General features: G+C 44.6%; 1 non-coding gene across 1 annotated transcript; it reads left to right on the top strand.

Moving 5' to 3' along the window:
• Positions 1-632: 632 nt before the first annotated feature.
• TRNAN-GUU lies at positions 633-706 on the top strand. Its single transcript has one exon. It is a non-coding gene; the product is annotated as a tRNA-Asn (tRNA).
• Positions 707-10,301: the final 9,595 nt, after the last annotated feature.

Below are 10,301 nucleotides of genomic sequence, written 5' to 3'. Positions count from 1 at the left end.
GAGCTAAAGACGACAGTGGAATCCGACAAGTTCCAGGAGAGCGTCCTGGTGCGTGAGTGACCCCCAGTCTCGGCGTGGGGACGTTAGAGCGACCATCACCACGACCGCTGCCCGCGCAGAGCTTGCCTGCTAGGCACGGGAAACCGAAGGCGGCAGCGGAAGCGCCCCCACCCCCCGCCTCGAAGGCATCCCCGAATGTGGACAAATGCTCTCCTTCTGACCACTTGTATTCCTCGCACCCCCTCCAGCCCGCACAGCGGTCCTGGTGCAGGTCCCCCGCACCCCTGAGGACAGGTGGCGACGAAGGGCCGTCTGGTGAAGGCGGAGAAACGGCAAGTGCCATCAGGCGAGCCCACCGACTTGCACCGTCCCGCGGAGCCCACTCGCCTCAGACCACGAGGACCCTAGCGTTTAAGGCGGGTGGGGAGCAAAGGGGGAGAGGCCGTTGGGGTGCCCTTTTGTCTTCAGAATCGCCCGGCGCCCAGGTTTCACGTGATGAGCACGCGGCGTCTGCTGCGATCCTGGTCTCGGGATTTCCAAGGCTTTGGAACGTCTACTGTCCAGTGCACGGCACATTGCGAGGTAAGGAGCTACTGACTACCTAAGAAGGCGGGGGACGCCGAGGAGCTTGTGTCTCTGTGGCGCAATCGGTTAGCGCGTTCGGCTGTTAACCGAAAGGTTGGTGGTTCGAGCCCACCCAGGGACGGAGTGCCAAACTTTTAACTTGAGTTCCGCGTCTTTCCTGCTGTTTATCACTTGCACATTTCTTCACGTAAAAATGTTACTGGATTCCGGGTCCTATCTAATTCACATCAGCTCTTAAATAAGACCCACCGGCCCCATCTCCCCAACCTGATTCTCTTAGAGTATGGTCTGGCCTATCATTTGGCATGCATATAACTGCAGTATTCCATGACAGTTTTTTGTCGTTGTTGTTGTTGTTTGTTTTCTGCTATGTCCATGAAAATTAGCTCAGACATCTCAGTGGAGCCAATAGAATCCTGCTCCTCCTGCACACCTGGACCGTTAGTGCTGTTGGCTCAGTGCTGTTGAATCTCATGGGCAGAAAGTGAGCTCTTTGCCTTTTACATACTAAGTAGGGTGATTGGAAAACTCTTCTTTTTCTCTCTCTTCCTCTCATTGTGCATCATTATTTTCCCCTATCCGCGTGCATCAGTGTGTGACTGTGGTTTAATTTTATGAAGTGAATTCCTGGGACTAATCTCTGATGAGTGGTAGTTGCCAGGGATCTTTATTCTCTGTTAGGTCGTAAATGACAACTAATATAGCCTGTGAGACTCTTAGATTTCTGTTGTCCTGAGGATTCTGGTTGGTATTTTCTGGTATGTACTTGGGGAATGCTATTGTTTGCTTGGTTCACATATATATTTCTGTATATTGAGAGTATGTGGGTGGTGCTGTGGATATTCTTGGGTGTTCTCTTGACTCCCTACAAAAGTTTAACAGAATGATTTGTTTTCAGTGTTCTGACATTTCGAAATCATATGCCTTGGTGTTGTGCACTGCACAGTTTCTCAGACCTTCTCAGGCTTCATTCCTTGTCACACACTGATTTGGGGGGGGGGGCACGGTGCTTGTTTTTTTTTTTATCACAGCAACCACCAAAATCCAGTTTCATGTACAAGTATCACTGAAGAGAATGTAGCATAATCTAATGTTCATGAATTTTACTGTATGTAAATTACATCTCTATAAATCTGACTTTAAAAAAAGACTGACAATCCCAAATGCTGAGAGGATGAGGAGCACTGGAGACTCTTAATTCTGGAAACGGTAAAAATAAATTCCAAAACTGTTGGGAAAAAAATTTGGCAGTGTCAGCTAAGGGTCATGCCTTCATGGTTATATACTGTGGCCCAGAAATTCTACTTTTAGCTACATACCTTAGTCCCGTGCTCTCCAATATGAGAGGTCAAGCTACATGCAGCTACTGAACACCCGAAAAGTTGTTAATATTGCATGTTGCAATGACAATATTTTGATATAGTAGGTCTAGTACAATATTAGATAGATGTTCATTTTACTCTTTCATTTTACTTTTTAAAAGGTATCTACTAGAAAATTTAGAACTGTATGTGACTGCCATTATATTTTTATTGAAACGGGCTGTCTTAGAGAAATGTATATGTCCACTAAAAGACATAGAAAAGAATGTTCATATCAATCCAAAATATCCTAAACTGGAACCAACTCAAACATCCAAGAGCTTAATAAGTATACTGGGATATAATTCATACAAGGAATACGAAAACAAGCACTGCATGGAAAACATGGATAAATATCACAGACATAATGGTGAGTGAAGAACTCGGACCATGCCTGTCTCCCCCCGCAAAAAAAAAAAAAAAAATATATAAATAAATATATATATATTCTTTATGATTTAATTTATGTGAAAGCAAAGACAAATATATACATAAATACACACACACACACACACATACATACTGATAAAATGTGGGGGGGTTGTGGGGCTTTGGGATGGAGATGACTCCGTGAGCTCTTGGGTGGGAAAAGTCATGAGGAAGATTTCTGTGGTCTGCTAATGTTCTGAACTTTAGTTGGTACTACATCAGTGCTTATTCAGGTTGGCTTATATTGGTAAAGGCTTTTAAATGGTCCACGTTTTGTACTTTATATTTAATAGGCCTTGGTTGGAAAAAGTTCAAAGCCACTGGGCTAGGCTGAAGTGAAGTTGATACTTCTGGTTTGGCTGAGGCAAGAAGGCAAAGTAAATTTAAAGTATCTATTGTGATATTTTTGCTGTCCTCAGACTGTTGGCTTTCCTGTGCTACCTGCTATCTAATTACCTCTGTGTTGCTCACAACCATTACCTTAAGTTGATATTCAACTGTTAAAGGTGTGTCAAAGTGATACCCAAGTGGGCATCGTCAAATCTGCTCTTTTCAGAATAATTATGGCTCAACAGGGATGGTTATGAGCTTAAGAAATCCTGATGGAGAAAGTAGTTCAGTTAGGCTGAATTAAGAGGTGCCAAAGCAAGGGCCTGGCAGGTATTACACAAAGAAAACTGGGGAGGCGGAGTCACCACATTCATCCCACAACTAAACTTTGAAGAACTTCTGGGAGCATTCACACAAATAGCTAAAAATATTGACCTGACGAGTGAGGCAGCTTCACCAGAATTAATTGTTTAGACTAGCTGTTTGCTGGCTTTCAGCTGATCCGTTTACCAAGGAAAGGAAAAACAAAACCAAAATATTCTCAAGTCTTCTGTAGGGTTTTTTCTTTCTCCTCCCTTTTCTGTCTCTTTTCTAAATCCTGTTTTTCTCTTTGTTAAATGACAACATTCTTATAGCTGTTCCATTTCTGTAAGTCGACAATGAGTGGGATAACTCTTTCATAATCTCTTTACTACTGACAGAAATATAATTTTCATATGAACCTCTGTAGACACATCATAGCTAGCTTTGAAATATGTGGAGGGGTGGAAATTCTTCTGTGGAAATGTAGCCCTTGGACCATCCGAAGTTAAACGACCATCTAGTCGTTAAATAAAGCCAATTCCCGGTTAGTGTTTGGTCAATACACCCATTGTCCTTTTCTCTGTCTCTGGGTCACTCTCCATTTTGGTCCTTTGTGTCCCACCCTCAGCTTCTGGTGGATCTGGGAGACCTGTTGTGTTTTCGCTTTGCTCTGGGGTGTTCTTTCAGTCTGGGACAGACTTGGGGAATGAAGAGTATTGGCATCCATCCAGAGTCAAAGTCCCTGAGGTGACAGAGCTTTGCTGGGCTTGGCCTTCTGGCTCCCATGGAAGGTCAAAACCTCGCCATCACCATTTAAGTGCTGTCTCAGAACTTTGTCTTTACTCTTTCATGACTTCCATTCTTGTTCCGCAGTCCTCTTTGTGCTATAGAGAAGTTAGCTTTGCACAATTCAGTAAAAACGCTGCTCTTGAGAATCAAATGCAGTGTCCTGGGAATGGGACAAAAGTTCTACCAGAGACGCACAGTGGCTGACATGACTGTCTTACTCCTGCCTCACCTAATCCGCACAGAGATGGCATGGCTCTATGTGACCTCCTGCCAACCAGAGCCTGGAGTCATGCTCTCGTCCCAGGGACTTTCAAAAACAAGGAAACCTCTGCAGTGTACAACATTGGGCCAACACAGTTCTTCAGCAACATCAGTCAGACCTGGGGGGAAAGGCCTGAAGCCACCACCTGGGTAGAGCCCCATGACCAGCCAAGGGACGGAGACCCCACCTGTGAGAGGGCAGGACTGGCTGAGGCTCCCATTTGTTCCCTTGGGGAAGCCGTGTGGATCTGATGAGGAAGCAGAGGCAGCAGAAGAGATGGCCCCTGGGGTTGAACTGACATTCAGCAGTATCTAGGCAGCTGAAGAAAGCAATTCCGGATTGTTCTTGGGGGTGCCTGGATGGCACAGTGGGTTAAGCATCAGACTCTTGGTTTTGGCTCGGGTCCTGAACTATTGGGCCTGCACTCAGCATGGGGTCTGCTCAAGACTCTCCTTCCCTCTTCCTCTCTTCCTCTGCCCCTCCCCCCCGACTTGCTCCTCTGTGTTCTCTCTCTCTCAAACAAATCTTAAAAAAAAAAAAAAAAAAAAAGAATTGTTATTAAAAGCGAGGTGTCTGGGGTACCTGGGTGGCTCAGTGGGTTAAGCCTCTGCCTTTGGCTCAGGTCATGATCTCAGGGTCTTAGGATCGAGCCCCGCATGGGGTTCTCTGCTCAGCAGGGAGCCTGCTTCCCTCCCCCCACCCACCCCCACCCCGTCTCTCTGCCTCTCTGCCTACTTGTGATCTCTGTCAAATAAATAAATAAAATCTTAAAAAAAAAAAAAAAAGCGAGGTGTCATTAATCTGTTTACTGCTGCAGAGCAATTAGGCAGACGATGAGTTAGTCAGCTTCACCAGATGTGATATGCTGGTTATTATCTAACCTGTACTATCCTATACTGTAGCCAGGGCTATGTGTAGCTATTTAAACTTAATTATGAAGTACAAAAAACAAATTTGAAAATTCAGTTTCTCAGCATTAGCTACATTTCAAGCACTCACTTGCCATAGGCGTCCGGTGGCCTCCGCATTTGAAACTGCACATCTGGCTCATTCATCTGGCACGTCAGTACACATGAGATTTGTTTATTTGAAGGTCTAGACTTGTCTTTCAGCATTAGATTCATTTTAGTCCACCTAGTACATCCCTAGGACCAGCAGCTCCTGTGTCTGTACTGAACTCTCCGCTTTCCCTGAGCTTTAGTGGAGAGGAGGACTTTCCTGCTTTCCCTGGGCTGGTGAAGAGGAACCCATTCCAGACCCTGGCTCCTGCAGGGCAGTGGTGAACCGGGCATGACCAGGGCCTCTTGCCTTGATCACTCAAGCCCAACATTGCTCTAGGTTCCTCTAAAGGCTGCCCCTGCCCACACCTCAACGGAATACTTGTGGAGGCTCCTGGGCTCTGCTTATTACTTCTGTTATTAACTATAACAACTCGATTTTTTCCTTTTATGTAGTTTTAGAGTTACATCCTGTTTGTGGTAGTTCCTACTGGTATTTCAGTTGTGATGCTGATATACAATTAATTTTAAAAATAAATCAAAAGTGTGGGAACTATTAGCTCATCAGTGATAAAGGTACATGGATGTGGTCAAATATGGAAGTGCTCTGTTCCTAATGAACTTGGAGAAGCATGATTCTGTCTCAGTTTTAGGGACTGGCCTCCCTTAGCCTTGTCCCTCCCAGGAGCACTCCCTTTTGCCCTAAGTCAGGTAGGCAGGTATGCTCACCTGTCTGTCTCCTCTGGGCTTTCAACACAAAAGGCACTGTCAACTGTTTTTCTGTTTTTGTTTTTGTTTTTTTCTGGACTCCCTGGGGATGTTCCCTGTTCAGATCATTAAGAAGAATCAAGATTTCAGAAGTGCTTCTGGCTGGGAGATGTGATTACATCATCCCTGAAGCCATGGAGTCTGTTTCTGGGGAAGACTAAATCTTTTTCTGTGCTCTTTCTCTTCTATGTCATCAATTAGTTCTCAGTGTTTTGTAGGCTTTACTTTGAATCTTCTCTCTCTCTCTCTCTTTTTTTTTTTTCCTCAGATGAGGGGTGTTGAATAAGAAGGAGGGGAGGGAAATCTTGGTGAAGTCTTCTCCGTGAGCACTGGCACGATGGCCCAGCACAGGGGCTCTGGGGGCAGACGGCCTGGCTCTGAGTGCTGGCTCTCACCATCAGTGGGATGGGGCCCTTGGCAAGTCAGCCAGCCCTCTGGTGCCCAAGTGTCCTCATCTGCAACGAGGGTGGTCAGAACCTGCACTGTCTCGGGGTTGTATGTGGGCTGGATACACAAGGAACCGTGTGCCCGTCGCACAGTGAAGCTCTGAGAAAGCTGCTAGTACAATGGGAATTAAGACTTTGCTTTCCACTTCTAACTGTACCACACTGCCAGCTTTCAACATTCCTCAGAAGAAATGAGGGGTGTTAAATGGTTTGGTTGGCATATTAGTGACCAGCACCAGAAAAACTGGTTACTTAATGATTTTGAAAGCCATCTGAGTGGAGATAGTGCAGCAGGGGCCTGGATCCAGCGTCCTCAAATCCTTGGACCTTGGACAGGCATGATGATTGTTCAGCTCATGGTGGACAGTCTTTTGCACATGCTTCTAGCAAGAGCTTTTAGTATCTGGTCATACTTAATCCAGGTATTATAAGAAAACTTCAAGTATGCACTAGTGATCCCCCCTTCTTTTAAGAAAAAGAAAATATAATTTATCTGGAAGTTGTAGATGTCATCTTTCAGTGATGACGGTGTATTTGCAGTAAACCGGCATTCACCTTGAAAAGAAATAATGTCTGCATTGAAGGAATTCTGGAGAGAAGCGAAAGAGAAGAGAAAAGTGAAGAGAAGCTCAGTGGAATAAAACTAGTTTTCTGCCTTTTCCCCCTCAGGAACAAGACCTTGAGGAACTGGAGAGATGGCAGCTAGTAAGAGTCAGAGAAAACAGCAACACATTAAGAAGTTTCATAGAGGGGCTCCTGGGTGACTCAGTCCTTGGGCGTTGGGTGTCTGCCTTCGGCTCAGGTCATGATCCCTGGGTCCTGGGATCCAGCCCCCTACCCCCACCCCGCATCCGGCTCCCTGCTCTGTGCGAACTGCTTCTCCCTCTCCCACTCCCCCTGCTGTGTTCCCTCTCTCGCTGTGTCTCTCTCTGTCAAATAAATGATCAGAATCCTTAAAAAAAAAAAAAAAAAGTTTCATAGATCTGGACAAGAGAGAGAGGAGAAAGGGGTAGCACATGTGGAGCTGACCAAGGATTCAGACGTGAGGAGCCAAGATCCTGGAGTGGGTTAAGTGAGCTGCATGCTTGGGACAGAATTTCCCCTGGACACATTCGCAAATTAAGCTACGTGCACATAAGAGGCTAGAAGGCAAGCAGAGTGTGGCTGAAAAGAAAGTGGAATTTTCAGCACTGCCATGGTGCTAAGGAGATACAAGCTGAAGTTCAGGATTCATCGAAGAGGAAGGGCCCGAGGAAACATGCCACGGTCTCAGGTGGGGGAGCCCTGGCCATCTGCAGCACAGCAGTTCGAGCAAACTAGCTGGAGACTGAGGCTTCCCCTGAGGGCAAACAAACTGTAAATCAGCTTAGTCAGGGATTAGGGGCGATCTGTTCCTCTGCTGCCTCCTGAGGGAGAGGGTGAATATCTTCAGAGAAAGACAACATCTTTCAAACAGGCTATCATTGTTCACACAACAGTTTCATCATTCAATCACAATACTCTAGGATTGTAAGGGAAGAGAAGCAAGGGGGTGGGGAAGCAAACCATGGAAACTAACTCATGGGTGATTGAGATACTGAGTTATGAGTTATTATTTTAGTTAGTAGAACATGGGGACTCTTGATCTTGGACTAGTGAGTTCAAGCCCCACCTTGGGTGTAGAGAGGTTCCTTAAATTACTTAAAAGTTACCTACAATTACTTTAAAAAGATAAAGTGGTATGATTCAGCTGACCAGAAAAGGGATGACAAGATAAAAAGTTTCATCAGAGAAACAGAATCCATTTTAAAAATCAGATAAAAACTACAGAAATAAAATACATAATAGTTGGCATTTTAAAGAGTTAATAGTTGAGTTTCATAGCAGTTTGGAAGAGAGGTGATTATCCTGGAACTATGTAAGGAGAAGGAAACTCTCCAGGCTTAAGCATAGAGAGCTGAAAGGAAGAGAAATTCAGAAAGCAGTGTAATAGAGATATGGGCCATGTCCTGAAGGCCTAACACACATGTAATTAAAGTCTCGGAGGCTGGAGGAGACAGCAAATGGGGCGGAAACCATATAGAAAGATATTACGGACGATTAAGGAAAAATTGTGATGATCTATCCAACCACATGTGGAAGAAGATCAGTGAACTTCAAGCCAGAGAAGGACAAGAAAATCAGGGGCCCAAGCTGGTGAACTCCAAAGACAAATGAAAACAATCATAGCAGCACCTGGATGGGGAGTGGGTGGTGAATTCCTATTACATCGTCCGAAGATTGGAAGCTGAATTCCCAGCAAAAACAATGAAAAAGGAGACCTTAGGGAAGGGTTAGAGCAAGATCATTTCCAACCTACTAGGTGCTGCTAATCCCTGGCCAGATATCTGTCAAGAGGAAGTGAAGACCTTACCACATTAGTAGCTTACCCCAACTAAAGGAAATGCAAAAGGTAACTCTTCAGGCTACCTGGGCGCAAGAAAAATGTGGAAAAATGAAGGTAGGAATGAAGAGCAACAGGTAGATAGGTTAAATATGTGACTAAGTCAAATAAATATCACTATCCAAACAATAATAATAATGTCTATGAATTCAAAATGTATGTTGAAATGAAAGTAAGGCCAAACACCCAAAAATGAGGGGAGTAAATGGAATTGAGATGTTCCAGAGCTCTAGCATTGTCTAGGAGGTGTTAAAGGTGCTAATATATTCAGTCTTTTGCATAGACTTTATAGACTACATGAAAAAAGTAATTTATTTGTGTACATATGAAACAAATATATAGTTTAATCTTGAATTAATATTACATAGAACTAAAATAATATTTTTGAGAATTCTCAGGTTTTAAAACTAATTCACTTTATTTTGGGGTGGAATATTCTGGCTATACCTGTTATGTCCTGTGGTCTAATCTGTCATTCAGAGACACTGTTAATTAACTTTATGTTTAATGTTAAGGTTATAACATTAAGTATACCGCAAAATGTGATAAAGGTATAAGCCTCTGTGAGTATCAGCCAGCCTAATGTACTTCCATCAGCTCAGGAAGTTTCCTGGCAAAATATTTAAAAAAGGGAAGCCCTGTTCTCGGCTGATACTTCCTGGCAGTGGGAGCACACAGGAGTATCAGATAGGTGCATTTGAATACATAGGTTTTAGGTGTACAAACATGCCTTTATGGTGGGCATCTTTTGCTGAACACACTGTTTGAGGGAGTTATTCGTGTTACTGCCTTATCCATAGTTTGAATGTTTTTACTACACAGTACTAATCCATTCTGAAAATACATGTGAGTTTTATCCAGGTTGGCCTAGTATAAATGACATCGCACCAATGTTCGTGTAGAAGCTTCCTTTGGATGTAAGCATTCGTTTTTCTCGGGAAGTTAATAGCAATTTATTACCAGGTAACAGGGTAGGTATATTTTTTAACTTTATGAGAAACTGCCAAATATCAGGAAAGTGGTCGTGCTTTAAATGGACTGCAATCAATACCACACAGTAAGGTCCTACACACTTGAATGGGGGACACAGAGAGAAAACAACTTGAAAAATCTATTTTTCTAGGCTTCTCCTCTCCACTCTGCTCCCAGTACTTAAGGCCTCTGTGGGGGTGGCTCAGTAGTTTAGGCGTCTCCTCTGCTTTCTGCTGGGGTCCTGATCCCAGAGTCTGGGATTGAGCCCCACTTCAGGCTCCCTGCTCAGCGGGGAGCCTGCTTCCCTCTCCCTCTGGTGGCTGGTGCTCCTGCTTGTTCGTTCTCTCTCTCTCTCTTTCTGTCTCTCTGTCTCTGTCTCTCTCTCACAAATTAAAGGTCTCTGTGAAGGTGGCTCTGGTCACACCAAGTGTCACCACCAGCCTATTCGGGTCTGGCTGCAAAGCCACAGAGAGACACCAAGGCAGCCCAGACAAGAGTCATTCCTAAACGCCAGGTAGGAATAGCCCTTCCCTCCCCAGTCAGGACTCTGTGACTCTTGGGCTCTGTGCCAAACTCTAAAAACCATTTCTTGCGCTTCCTTTTCATCCCTCCGTGCCTGGATTTCACTAGACACTG

This window comes from Mustela erminea, chromosome 10 (assembly GCF_009829155.1).
Source record: "Mustela erminea isolate mMusErm1 chromosome 10, mMusErm1.Pri, whole genome shotgun sequence".
Classification (NCBI taxonomy): Eukaryota; Metazoa; Chordata; class Mammalia; order Carnivora; family Mustelidae; genus Mustela; species Mustela erminea.
The sequence above is the reverse complement of the archived record's forward strand: the minus strand, read 5'-3'. Positions and strand labels throughout refer to the sequence as shown.